Source organism: Phyllobates terribilis, unplaced genomic scaffold (genome assembly GCF_046119375.1).
Source record: "Phyllobates terribilis strain yellow unplaced genomic scaffold, ASM4611937v1 Scaffold_23__1_contigs__length_19252631, whole genome shotgun sequence".
Classification (NCBI taxonomy): Eukaryota; Metazoa; Chordata; class Amphibia; order Anura; family Dendrobatidae; genus Phyllobates; species Phyllobates terribilis.
Genome location: NW_027362783.1, coordinates 9,260,032 through 9,274,776, shown reverse-complemented (window position 1 = coordinate 9,274,776; position 14,745 = coordinate 9,260,032).

Sequence of the window (14,745 nt, the reverse complement as noted above, 5' to 3'; positions counted from 1 at the left end):
AAGGGGCATTTAAACAGTCTTGTTCAGCTACTGCGACCTGCTAGTCTATTTAAAGGGGCATTTAAACTGTCTTGTTAAGCTTCTGCGACCTCCACCGCTCTTCCAATGGACATTTAAAGCGTCTTGTTAAGCTATTGCGACCTGCACGGCTCTTCCAAGGGGCATTTAAACCGTATTGGTAAGCTACTGCGACCTGCAAGCCTATTCCAAGGGGCATTTAAACCCTCTTGTTAAGCTACTGCGACCTGCACGTCTCTACCTAGGGGGATTTAAACCGACTTGTTAAGCTACTGCGACCTGCACGTTTCTTCCAAGGGGCATTTAAACTGTCTTGTTAAGATACTGTAACCTCCACCAATTTTCCAAGGGGCATTTAAACCGTCTTGGTAAGCTAATGCGGCCTGCAAGCCTATTCCACGGGGCATTTAAACAGTCTTGTTAAGCTACTGCGACCTGCACGTCTCTTCCAAGGGGGATTTAAACCGTCTTGTTAAGCTACTGCGACCTGCACGTCTCTTCCAAGGGGCATTTAAACCGTCTCGTTAAGCTTCTGTGACCTGCTCGTCTCTTCCAAGGGGCATTTAAACCGTCTTGTTTAGCTACTGCGACCTGCACGTCTCTTCCAAGGGGCATTTAAACCGTCTTTTTAAGCTACTGCGACTTGCACGTCTCTTCCTTGGGGCATTTAAACCGTCTTGTTAAGCTACTGCGACCTGCACGTCTCTTCCAAGGGGCATTTAAACTGTCTTGTTAAGCTACTGCGACCTGCACGTCTCTTCCAAGGGGCATTTAAACCATCTTGTTAAGCTACTGCGACCTCCACGTCTGTTCCAAGGGTTATTTAAACGGTCTTGTTAAGCTGCTGCGACCTGCATGTCTCAACCAAGGGGCATTTAAACCGTCTTGTTAAGCTACTGCGACCTCCACCACACTTCCAATGGGCATTTAAACCGTCTTGTTAAGCTTCTGCCACCTGCACGTTTCTTCTAAGGGGCATTTAAACAGTCTTGTTAAGCTACTGCGCCTTGTACGTCTTTTTCAAGGGGCATTTAAACTGTCTTGTTAAGCTACTGCGACCTGCACGTCTCTTCCAAGTGGCATTTAAACCGTCTTGTTAAGCGTCTGCAACTTGCACGTCTCTTCCAAGGGGCATTTAAACTGTCTTGTTAAGCTACTGCGACCTCCACCTCTCTTCCAAGGGGCATTTAAACGGTCTTATTAAGCTACTGCGACCTGCACGTCTCTTCCAATGGGCAATTAAACTGTCTTGTTAAGCTAATGCGACCTCCACCGCTCTTCCAAGGGGCATTTAAACCATCTTGTTAAGCTACTGCGACCTGCACATCTCTTCCAAGGGGCATTTAAACCGTCTTATTAAGCTACTGCGACCTGCACCACTCTTCCAATGGGCATTTAAACAGTCTTTTCAAGCTACTACGACCTGCACGTCTCTTCCATGGGGCAATTAAACCCTGTTGGTAAGCTACTGCGACCTGCAAGCCTATTCCAAGGGGCATTTAAACCCTCTTGTTAAGCTGCTGCGACCTACACGCCTCTTCCAAGGGGGATTTAAACCGTCTTGTTAAGCTACTGCGACCTGCACGTCTCTTCCAAGGGGCATTTAAACCGTCTTGTTAAGCTACTGCGACCTGCACGTCTCTTCCAAGGCGCATTTAAACCGTCTTTTTAAGCTACTGCGACTTGCATGTCTCTTCCAAGGGGCATTTAAACTGTCTTGTTAAGCTACTGTAACCTCCACCACTTTTCCAAGGGGCATTTAAACTGTCTTGTTAGGCTACTGCGACCTGCATGTCTCTTCCAAGGGGCATTTAAACCATCTTGTTAAGCCACTGCTACCTGCACGTCTCTTCCAAGGGGCATTTAAACCATCTTGTTAAGCTGCTGCGACCTGCATGTCTCTTCCAAGGGGCATTTAAACCGTTTTGTTAAGCTACTGCGACATCCACCACCCTTCCAAGGGGCAATTAAACGGTCTTGTTAAGCTACTGCGACCTGCACGTCTCTTTCAAGGGGCATTTTAACTGTCTTCTTAAGCTACTGCGACCTACACCGCTCCTCCAAGGGGAATTTAAACCGTCTTTTTAAGCTACTACGACTTGCACGTCTCTTCCAAGGGGCATTTAAACCGTCTTGTTAAGCTACTGTAACCTCCACCACTTTTACAAGGGGCATTTAATCAGTCTTGTTAAGCTACTGCTACCTGCACGTCTCTTCCAAGGGGCATTTAAACAAACTTGTTAAGCTACTGCGACCTGCATGTCTCTTCCAAGGGGCATTTAAACCGTCTTGTTAAGCCACTGCAACCTGCATGTCTCTTCCAAGGGGTATTTAAACCGTCTTGTTAAGCTACTGCAACCTCCACCGCTCTTCCAAGGGGCATTTAAACTGTCTTATTAAGCTACTGCGACCTCCAACGCTCTTCCAAGGGGCATTTCATCTGTCTTGTAAAGCTACTGTGATCTCCACCGCACTTCGAAGGGGCATTTAAACCATCTTGTTAAGCTACTGCGACCTGCACGTCTCTTTCAAGGGGCATTTAAAGCATCTTGTTAAGCTACTGCGACCTCCACCGCTCTTCCAAGGGGCATTTAAACCATCTTGTTAAGCTACTGCGACCTGCACGTCTCTTCCAAGTGGCATTTAAACCGTCTTGTTAAGCTACTGCGACCTGCACGTCTCTTCCAAGGGGCATTTAAACTGTCTTGTTAAGCTACTGCGACCTCCACCTCTCTTCCAAGGGGCATTTAAACCGTCTTATTAAGCTACTGCGAACTGCATGTCTCTTCCAAGGGGCATTTAAACCGTCTTGTTAAGCTACTGCGACCTGCAAGCCTATTCCAAGGGGCATTTAAACCCTCTTGTTAAGCTGCTGCGACCTGCACGTCTCTTCCAAGGGGGATTTAAGCCATCTTGTTAAGCTGCTGCGACCTGCATGTCTCTACCAAGGGACATTTAACACGTCTTTTAAGCTACTGCGACCTGCACGTTTCTTCCAAGGGATATTTAAACAGTCTTGTTAAGATGCTGCGACCTGCATGTCTCTTCCAAGGGGCATTTAAACTGTCTTGTTAAGCTACTGCGACCTCCACCGCTCTTCCAAGGGGCATATAAACTGTCTTGTTAAGCTACTGCAAGCTGCACTTCTCTTCCAAGGGACATTTAAATCGTCTTGGTAAGCTACTGCGACCTGCAAGCCTCTTCCAATGGGCATTTAAACCCTCTTGTTAAGCTACTGCGAACTGCATGTCTCTTCCAAGGGGCATTTAAACTGTCTTTTTAAGCTACTGCGACCTCCACCGCTCTTCCAAGGGGCATTTAAACCATCTTGTTAAGCAACTGCGACCTGCACGTCTCTTTCAAGGGGCATTTAAACCGTCTTGGTAAGCTACTGCGACATGCAAGCCTCTTCCAAGGGGCATTTAAACCGTCTTTATAAGCTGCTGCGAACTGCATGTCTCTTCCAAGGGGCATTTAAACCATCTTGTTAAGCTACTGCGACCTACAACGCTCTTCCAAGGGGCATTTAAACCATCTTGTTAAGCTACTGCGACCTGCACGTCTCTTCCAAGGTGCATTTAAACCGTCTTGTTAAGCTACTGCGACCTGCACGTCTCTTCCAAGGGGCATTTAAACTGTCTTGTTAAGCTACTGCGACCTCCACCGCTCTTCCAAGGGGCATTTAAACCATCTTGTTAAGCTACTGCGACCTGCACGTCTCTTCCAAGGGGGATTTAAACTGTCTTGTTAAGCTACTGCGACCTCCACGTCTCTTCCAAGGGGCATTTAAACCGTCTTGTTAAGCTACTGCGACCTGCTCGTCTCTTCCAAGGAGCATTTAAACTGTCTTGTTAAGCTACTGCTACTTGCACGTCTCTTCCAAGGCGCATTTAAACCGTCTTTTTAAGCTACTGCGACTTGCACGTCTCTTCCAAGGGTCATTTAAACCGTCTTGTTAAGCTGCAGCGACCTGCACGTCTCTTCCATGGGGCATTTAAACCGTCTTGTTAAGCTACTGCGAACTTCATGTCTCTAGCAAGGGACATTTAAACCGTCTTGTTAAGCTACTGCGACCTGCACGTCTCTTCCAAGGGGCATTTAAACAATCTTGTTAAGTTGCTGTGACCTGCATGTCTCTTCCAAGGGGCATTTAAACTGTCTTATTAAGCTACTGCAACCTCCAACGCTCTTCCAAGGGGCATTTCAACTGTCTTGTTAAGCTACTGCGACCTGCACGTCTCTTCCAAGGGGCATTTAAATCGTCTTGGTAAGCTACTGCTTCCTGCAAGCCTCTTGCAAGGGGCATTTAAACCATCTTGTTAAGCTACTGCGGCCTGCACGTCTCTTCCAAGGGGCATTTAAACAGTCTTGTTAAGCTACTGCGACCTGCACATCTTTTCCAACAGGCATTTACACCGTCTTGTTAAGCTACTGCGACTTGCACGTCCCTTCCAAGGGGCATTTAAACGGTCTTGTTAAGATACTGTAACCTCCACCAGTTTTCCAAGGGGCATTTAAACCGTCTTGTTAAGCTACTGCGACCTGTACGTCTCTTCCATGGGGCATTTAAAACGTCTTTTAAGCTACTGCGACCTGCACGTCTCTTCCAAGGGGTATTTAAACAGTCTTGGTAAGGTGCTGCGACCTGCGTGTCCTTCCAAGGGGCATTTAAACTGTCTTGTTAAGCTACTGTGACCTCCACCGCTCTTCCAAGGGGCATTTAAACTGTCTTATTAAGCTACTGCGACCTGCAGGTCTCTTCCAAGGGATATTTAAATCGTCTTGGTAAGCTACTGCGGCCTGCTAGCCTCTTCCAAGGGGCATTTAAACAGTCTTGTTAAGCTACTGCAACCTGTACGTCTCTTCCAAGGGGCCTTTAACATGTCTTGTTAAGCTACTGCGACCTCCACCGCTCTTCCAAGGGGCATTTATACCATCTTGTTAAGCTACTGCAACCTGCACGTCTCTTCCAAGGGGCATTTAAGCTGTCTTATTAAGCTACTGCGACCTGCACCACTCTTCTAAGGGGCATTTAAACCGTCTTGTTATGCTACTGCGACTTTCACGTCTCTTCCAAGGGGCATTTAAATCGTCTTGTTAAGCTACTGTAACCTCCACCACTTTTCCAAGGGGCATTTAAACCGTCTTGTTAAGCTACTGCGACCAGCACGTCTCTTCCAAAGGGCATTTAAAACGCTTTGTTAAGCTACTGCGACCTGCATGTCTTTTCCAAGGGGACATTTATACGGTCTTGATAAGCTGCTGCGGCCTGCATGTCTCTTCCAAGGGGCATTTAAACCGTCTTGTTAAGCTATTGCGACCTCCACCGCACTTCCAAGTGGCATTTAAACCATCTTGTTAAGCTACTGCGACCTGCACGTCTCTTCCAAGGGGCATTTAAACCATCTTGTTAAGCTTCTGCGACCTGCACGTCTCTTCTAAGGGGCATTTAAACAGTCTTGTTAAGCTTCTGCGACTTTCACTTCACTTCCAAGGGGCATTTAAACCGTCTTGTTAATCTACTGCAACCTCCAACACTTTTCCAAGTGGCATTTAAACCGTCTTGTGAAGCTACTGCGACCTCCACCACACTTCCAAGGGGCATTTAAACCGTCTTGTTAAGCTACTGCGACCATTACGTCTCTTCCAGGGGGCATTTAAAGCGTCTTGTTATGCTAATGCGACCTCCACCGCACTTCTAAGGGGCATTTAAACCGTCTTGTTAAGCTACTTCGACCTCCACCTCTCTTCCAAGGGGTATTTAAACCATCTTGTTAAGCTACTGCGACCTGCACGTCTCTTCCAAGGCGCATTTAAACCGTCTTTTTAAGCTACTGCGACCTGTACGTCTCTTCCAAGGGGCATTTAAACCGTCTTGTTAAGCTACTGCGACCTCCACCGCACTTCCAAGGGGCATTTAAACCGTCTTGTTAAGCTACTTCCACCTCCACCTCTCTTCCAAGGGGCATTTAAACCATCTTGTTAAGCTACTGCGACTTGCACGTCTCTTCCAACGGGCAATTAAATCGTCTTGTTAAGCCACTGTAACCTCCACCACTTTTCCAAGGGGCATATAAACCATCTTGTTAAGCTACTGCGACCTGCACGTCTCTTCCAAGGGGCATTTAAACTGTCTTGTTAAGCTTCTGTGAACTGCACTTCTCTTCCAAGGGGCATTTAAACTGTCTTGTTAAGCTTTTGTGACCTGCACGTCTCTTCCAAGGGTCATTTAAACTGTCTTGTTAAGCTACTGTGACCTGCACGTCTCTTTCAAGGGATATTTAAACTGTCTTGTTAAGCTTCTGTGACCTGCACGTCTCTTCTAAGGGGCATTTAAACTGTCTTGTTAAGCTACAGCGACTTGCACGTCTCTTCCAAGGGGCAATTAAACCGTCTTGTTAAGCTACTGTAACCTCCACCACTTTTCCAAGGGGCATATAAACCGTCTTGTTAAGCTACTGTGACCTGCACGTCTCTTCCAAGGGGCTTTTAATACGCTTTGTTAAGCTACTGCGACGTGCATGTCTCTTGCAAGGGATTTAAACCGTCTTGTTAAGCTACTGCGACCTCCTCCGCACTTCCAAGGGGCATTTAAACTGTCTTTTTAAGCTACTGCGACCTGCACGTCTCTTCCAAGGGGCATTTAAACTGTCTTGTTTATCTACTGCGTCCTCCACATATCTTCCAAGGGGCATTTAAACTGTCTTATTAAGCTACTGCGACCTGCACGTCTCTTCCAAGGGGCATTTAAACCGTCTTGTTAAGCTTCTGCGACCTCCACCGCTCTTCCAATGGACTTTTAAACCATCTTGTTAAGCTACTGCGACCTGCACGGCTCTTCCAAGGGGCATTTAAACCGTATTGGTAAGCTACTGCGACCTGCAAGCCTATTCCAAGGGGCATTTAAACCCTCTTGTTAAGCTACTGCGACCTGCACGTCTCTTCCTATGGGGATTTAAACCGACTTGTTAAGCTTTTGCGTCCTGCACGTCTCTTCCAAGGGGCATTTAAACAGTCTTGTTAAACTTCTGCGACCTGCACGTCTCTTCCAAGGGGCATTTAAACTGTCTTTTTAAGATACTGTAACCTCCACCACTTTTCCAAGGGGCATTTAAACCGTCTTGGTAAGCTAATTCGGCCTGCAAGCCTATTCCAAGGGGCATTTAAACACTCTTGTTAACTACTGCGACCTGCACGTCTCTTCCAAGGGGGATTAAAACCGTCTTGTTAAGCTACTGCGACCTGCACGTCTCTTCCGAGAGGCATTTAAACCGTCTTGTTAAGCTACTGCGACCTGCTCGTCTCTTCAAAGGGGCATTTAAACCATCTTGTTAAGCTACTGCGACCTACACGTCTCTTCCAAGGGGCATTTAAACCGTCTTGTTAAGCTACTGCGACCTGCATGTTTCTTCCAAGTGGCATTTAAACTGTCTTGTTAAGCTACTGCGACCTCCACCGCTCTTCCAAGGGGCATTTAAACTGTCTTGTTTATCTTCTGTCACCTGCACGTCTCTTCCAAGGGGCATTTAAACAGTCTTGTTAAGCTACTGCGACTTGCACGCCTCTTCCAAGGAGCATTTAAACCGTCTTCTTAAGCTACTGTAAATTCCACCACTTTTCCAAGGGGCATTTAAACCATCTTATTAAGCTACTGCGACCTGCATGTCTCTTCCAAGGGGCATTTAAACAGTCTTGTTAAGCTACTGCGACCTCCACGTCTCTTCCAAGGGGCATTTAAACCATCTTGTTAAGCTACTGCGACCTGCACATCCCTTCCAAGGGGCATTTAAACCGTCTTATTAAGCTACTGCGACCTGCACCACTCTTCCAATGGGCATTTAAACCGTCTTGTTAAGCTACTGCGATCTGCACGTTTCTTCCAAGGGGCAATTAAACCGTCTTGGTAAGCTACTGCGACCTGCAAGCCTATTCCAAGGGGCATTTAAACCCTCTTGTTAAGCTGCTGTGACCTGCACGTCTCTTCCAAGGGGGATTTAAACCGCCTTGTTATCATACTGCGACCTGCACGTTTCTTCCAAGGGGCATTTAAACCGTCTTGTTAAGCTACGGCGACCTGCTCTTCTATTCCAAGGGGCATTTAAACCGTCTTGTTAAGCTACTGCGACCTGCACGTCTCTTCCAAGGCGCATTTAAACCGTCTTTTTAAGCTACTGCGACTTGCATGTCTGTTCCAAGGGGCATTTAAACTGTCTTGTTAAGCTAATGTAACCTCCACCACTTTTCCAAGGGGCATTTAAACTGTCTTGTTAAGCTACTGCGACCTGCATGTCTCTTCCAAGGGGCATTTAATCCATCTTCTTAAGCCACTGCTACCTGCACGTCTCTTCCAAGGGGCATTTAAACCATCTTGTTAAGCTGCTGCGACCTGCAAGTCTCTACCAAGGGGCATTGAAACCGTCTTGTTAAGCTACTGCGACATCCACCGCACTTCCAAGGGGCATTTAAATGGTCTTGTTAAGCCACTCCGACCTGCACGTCTCTTTCAAGGGGCATTTAAACTGTCTTTTTAAGCTACTGCGACCTCCACCTCTCTTCCAAGGGTCATTTAAACCGTCTTGTTAAGCTACTACGACTTGCACGTCACTTCCAAGGGGCATTTAAACCGTCTTGTTAAGCTACTGTAACCTCCACCACTTTTACAAGGGGCATTTAAACAGTCTTGTTAAGCTACTGCTACCTGCACGTCTCTTCCAAGGGGCATTTAAATCAACTTGTTAAGCTACTGCGACCTGCACGTCTCTTCCAAGGGGCATTTAAACCGTCTTTTTAAGCTGCTGCGAACTGCATGTCTCTTCCAAGGGGCATTTAAACCATCTTGTTAAGCTACTGCGATCTCCACCGCTCTTCCAAGGGGCATTTAAACCATCTTGTTAAGCTACTGCGACCTGCACGTCTCTTCCAAGGGGAACTTAAACCGTCTTGGTAAGCTACTGCGACCTGCAAGCCTCTTCCAAGGGGCATTTAAACCGTTTTTTTAAGCTGCTGCGAACTGCATGTCTCTTCCAAGGGGCATTTAAACCATCTTTTTAAGCTACTGCGACCTCCACCGCTCTTACAAGGAGCATTTAAACCATCTTGTTATGCTACTGCGACCTTCACGTCTCTTCCAAGGGGCATTTAAACCATCTTGTTAAGCTACTGCGACCTGCACGTCTCTTCCAAGGGGCATTTAAACTGTCTTGTTAAGCTACTGCAACCTGCACGTCTCTTCCAAGGGGCATTTAAACCGTCTTGTTAAGCTAATGTGACCTGCTCGTCTTTCCCAAGGGTCATTTAAACCGTTTTTAAGCTACTGCGACTGGCACGTCTCTTCCGTGGGGCATTTAAACCGTCTTGTTAAGCTACTGCGACCTGCATGTCTCTACCAAGGGACATTTAAACCGTCTTGTTAAGCTATTGCGACCTGCACGTCTCTTCCAAGGGGCATTTAAACAATCTTGTTAAGAGGCTGTGACCTGCATGTCTCTTCCAAGGGGCATTTAAACTGTCTTATTAAGCTACTGCGACCTCCACCGCACTTCGAAGGGGCATTTAAACCGTCTTGTTAAGCTACTGCGACCTGCACGTCTCCTTCAAGGGGCATTTAAACCGTCTTGTTAAGCTACTGCGACCTCCACCGCTCATCCAAGGGGCATTGCAACCGTCTTGTTAAGCTACTGCGCCCTGCACGTCTCTTCCAAGTGGCATTTTAACCGTCTTGTTAAGCTACTGCGATCTGCACGTCTCTTCCAAGGGGCATTTAAACCGTCTTGCTAAGCTACTGCGACCTGCTCTTCTATTCCAAGGGGCATTTAAACCGTCTTGTTAAGCTACTGCGACCTGCACGTCTCTTGCAAGGCGCATTTAAACTGTCTTTTTAAGCTACTGCGACTTGCATGTCTGTTCCAAGGGGCATTTAAATTGTCTTGTTAAGCTAATGTAACCTCCACCACTTTTCCAAGGGGCATTTAAACTGTCTTGTTAAGCTACTGCGACCTGCATGTCTCTTCCAAGGAGCATTTAAACCATCTTGTTAAGTTGCTGCGACCTGCACGTCTCTTCCAAGGGGCATTTAAACCGTCTTGTTAAGCTACTGCGACATCCACCGCACTTCCAAGGGGCATTTAAACGGTCTTGTTAAGCTACTGCGACCTGCACCTCTCTTTCAAGGGGCATTTAAACTGTCTTATTAAGCTACTGCGACCTGCACCTCTGTTCCAAGGGGCATTTAAACCATCTTGTTAAGCTACTGCGACCTGCACGTCTCTTCCAAGGGGCATTTAAACCGTCTTGTTAAGCTACTGCGACCTGCACGTCTCTTCCAAGTGGCATTTAAACCGTCTTGTTCAGCTACTGCGACCTGCACGTCTCTTCCAAGGGGCATTTAAACTGTCTTGTTAAGCTACTGCGACCTCCACCTCTCTTCCAAGGGGCATTTAAACCGTCTTATTAAGCTACTGCGACCTGCACATCTCTTCCAAGGGGCATTTAAACCGTCTTATTAAGCTACTGCGAACTGCATGTCTCTTCCAAGGGGCATTGAAACTGTCTTGTTAAGCTACTGCGACCTCCACCACTCTTCCAAGGGGCATTTAAACCGTCTTGTTAAGCTACTGCGCCCTGCACGTCTCTTCCAAGTGGCATTTCAACCGTCTTGTTCAGCTACTGCGACCTGCACGTCTTTTCCAAGGGGCATTTAAACTGTCTTTTTAAGCTACTGCGACCTCCACCTCTCTTCCAAGGGGCATTTAAACCGTCTTATTAAGCTACTGCGACCTGCTCATCTCTTCCAAGGGGCATTTAAACCATCTTATTAAGCTACTGCGAACTGCATGTCTCTTCCAAGGGGCATTTAAACAGTCCTGTTAAGCTACTGCGACCTGCAAGCCTCTTCCAAGGGGCATTTAAACCGTCTTGGTAATCTACTGCGACCTGCAAGCCTATTCCAAGGGGCATTTAAACCCTCTTGTTAAGCTGCTGCGACCTGCACGTCTCTTCCAAAGGGGATTTAAGCCATCTTGTTAAGCTACTGCGACCTGCATGTCTCTACCAAGGGACATTTAAAACGTCTTTTAAGCTACTGCGACCTGCACGTCTCTTCCAAGGGATATTTAAACTGTCTTGTTAAGCTACTGCGACCTCCACCGCTCTTCCAAGGGGCATTTAAAATGTCTTGTTAAGCTACTGCGAGCTGCACGTCTCTTCCAAGGGACATTTAAGTCGTCTTGGTAAGCTACTGCGACCTGCAAGCCTCTCCCAAGTGGCATTTAAACTGTCTTGTTAAGCTACTGCGACCTGCACGTCTCTTCCAAGGGGCATTTAAATCGTCTTGGTAAGCTACTGCGACCTGCAAGCCACTTCCAAGGGGCATTTAAACCCTCTTGTTAAGCTACTGCGACCTGCATGTCTCTTCCAAGGGGCATTTAAACTGTCTTTTTAAGCTACTGCGACCTCCACCGCTCTTCCAAGGGGCATTTAAACCATCTTGTTAAGCTACTGCGACCTGCACGTCTCTTCCAAGGGGCATTTAAACCGTCTTGGTAAGCTACTGCGACCTGGAAGCCTCTTCCAAGGGGCATTTAAACCGTCTTTATAAGCTGCTACGAACTGCATGTCTCTTCCAAGGGGCATTTAAACCATCTTGTTAAGCTACTGCGACCTCCACCGCTCTTCCAAGGGGAATTTAAACCATCTTGTTAAGCTACTGCGACCTGCACGTCTCTTCCAAGGGGCATTTAAACGGTCTTGTTAAGCTACTGCGACCTGTACGTCTCTTACAAGGGGCATTTAAACTGTCTTGTTAAGCTACTGCGACCTCCACCGCTCTTCCAAGGGGCATTTAAACCATCTTGTTAAGCTACTGCGACCTCCACGTCTCTTCCAAGGGGCATTTAAACCATCTTGTTAAGCTACTGCGACCTGCTCGTCTCTTCCAAGGAGCATTTAAACTGTCTTGTTAAGCTACTGGGACTTGCACGTCTCTTCCAAGGCGCATTTAAACCGTCTTTTTAAGCTTCTGCGACTTGCACGTCTCTTCCAAGGGTCATTTAAACCGTCTTGTTAAGCTACTGCGACCTGCACGTCTCTTCCATGGGGCATTTAAACCGTCTTGTTAAGCTAATGCGACCTCCACCCCTCTTCCAAGGGGCATTTCAACTGTCTTGTTAAGCTACTGCGACCTGCACGTCTCTTCCAAGGGGCATTTAAATCATCTTGGTAAGCTACTGATTCCTGCAAGCCTCTTCCAAGGGGCATTTAAACCATATTGTTAAGCTACTGCAGCCTGCATGTCTCTTCCAAGGGGCATTTAAACCGTCTTGTTAAGCTACTGCGACCTGAACGTCTTTTCCAAGGGGCATTTACACCGTCTTGTTAAGCTACTGCGACTTGCCTGTCTCTACCAAGGGGCATTTAAACGGTCTTGTTAAGCTACTGTAACCTCCACCACTTTTCCAAGGGGCATTTAAACCGTCTTGTTGAGCTACTGCGACCTGCACGTCTCTTCCAAGGGGCATTTAAACCGTCTTGTTAAGCTACTGCGACCTGCATGTCTCTACCAAGGGACATTTAAAACGTCTTTTAAGCTACTGCGACCTGCACGTCTCTTTCAAGGGGTATTTAAACAGTCTTGTTAAGGTGTTGCGACCTGCATGTCCTTCCAAGGGGCATTTAAACTGTATTGTTAAGCTACTGCGACCTCCACCGCTCTTCCAAGGGGCATTTAAACTGTCTTGTTAAGCTACTGCGACCTGCAGGTCTCTTCCAAGGGACATTTAAATCGTCTTGGTAAGCTACTGCGGCCTGCAAGCCTCTTCCAAGGGGCATTTAAACAGTCTTGTTAAGCTACTGCGACCTCCACCGCTCTTCCAAGGGGCATTTAAACCATCTTGTTAAGCTACTGCGACCTGCACGTCACTTCCAAGGGGTATTTATGCTGTCTTATTAAGCTACTGCGACCTGCACCTCTCTTCTAAGGGGCATTTAAACCGTATTGTTATGCTACTGCGACTTTCACGTCTCTTCCAAGGGGCATTTAAATTGTCTTGTTAAGCTACTGTAACCTCCATCACTTTTTCAAGGGGCATTTAAACCGTCTTGTTAAGCTACTGCGACCAGCACGTCTCTTCCAAAGGGCATTTAAAACGCTTTGTTAAGCTACTGCGACCTGCATGTCTTTTCCAAGGTGCATTTAAATCGTCTTGTTAAGCTACTGCGACCTGCACGTCTCTTCCAAGGGGCATTTATACGGTCTTGTTAAGCTGCTGCGGCCTGCATGTCTCTTCCAAGGGGCATTTAAACCATCTTGTTAAGCTACTGCGACCTGCACGTCTCTTCCAAGTGGCATTTAAACCATTTTGTTAAGCTTCTGCGACCTGCACGTCTCTTCTAAGGGGCATTTAAACAGTCTTGTTAATCTACTGTAACCTCCACCACTTTTCCAAGGGGCATTTAAACCGTCTTGTTAAGCTACTGCGACCTGCACATCTCTTCCAAGGGGCATTTTAACGGTCTTGTTAAGCTGCTGCGACCTGCATGTTTCTTCCAAGGGGCATTTAAACCGTCTTGTTAAGCTACTGCGACCATCACGTCTCTTCCAAGGGGCATTTAAACTGTCTTGTTAAGCTACTGCGACCTCCACCGCTCTTCCAAGTGGCATTTAAACCATCTTATTAAGCTACTGTGACCTGCACGTCTCTTTCAAGGGGCATTTAAACTGTCTTGTTAAGCTTCTGTGACCTTCACGTCTCTTCTAAGGGGCATTTAAACTGTCTTGTTAAGCTACTGCGACTTGCACGTCTCTTCCAAGGGGCATTTAAACCGTCTTGTTAAGCTACTGTAACCTCCACCAATTTTCCAAGGGGCATATAAACCGTCTTGTTAAGCTACTGTGACCTGCACGTCTCTTCCAAGGGGCTTTTAAAACGCTTTGTTAAGCTACTGCGACCTGCATGTCTCTTCCAAGGGGCTTTTAAAATGCTTTGTTAAGCTACTGCGACCTGCATGTCTCTTCCAAGGGGCATTTAAACCGTCTTGTTAAGCTACTGCGACCTGCACGTCTCTTCCAAGTGACATTTAAACCATCTTGTTAAGCTACTGCGACATGCACGTCTCTTCCAAGGGGCATTTAAACTGTTTTGTTTCTCTACTGCGACCTCCACCTATCTTCCAAGGGGCATTTAAACCGTCTTATTAAGCTACTGCGACCTGCACATCTCTTCCAAGGGGCATTTAAACAGTCTTGTTAAGCTTCTGTGACCTGCACGTCTCTTCTAAGGGGCATTTAAACCGTCTTGCTAAGCTACTGCGACTTGCACGTCTCTTCCAAGGGGCATTTAAACCGTCTTGTTAAGCTACTGTAACCTCCACCAATTTTCCAAGGGGCATATAAACCGTCTTGTTAAGCTACTGCAAAGTGCACATCTCTTCCAAGGGGCATTTAAACCGTCTTGTTAAGCTACTGCGACCTTCACGTCTCTTCCAAGGGGCATTTAAACTGTCTTGTTAAGCTACTGCGACGTCCACCGCTCTTCCAAGGGACATTTAAACCGTCTTGTTAAGCTACTGCGACCTGCACGTCTCTTCCAAGGGGCATTTAAACCATCTTGGTAATCTACTGCGACCTGCATGCCTATTCCAAGGGGCATTTAAACCCTCTTGTTAAGTTTCTGTGACCTGCACGTCTCTTCCAAGGGGCATTTAAACCGTCTTATTAAGCCACTGCGACCT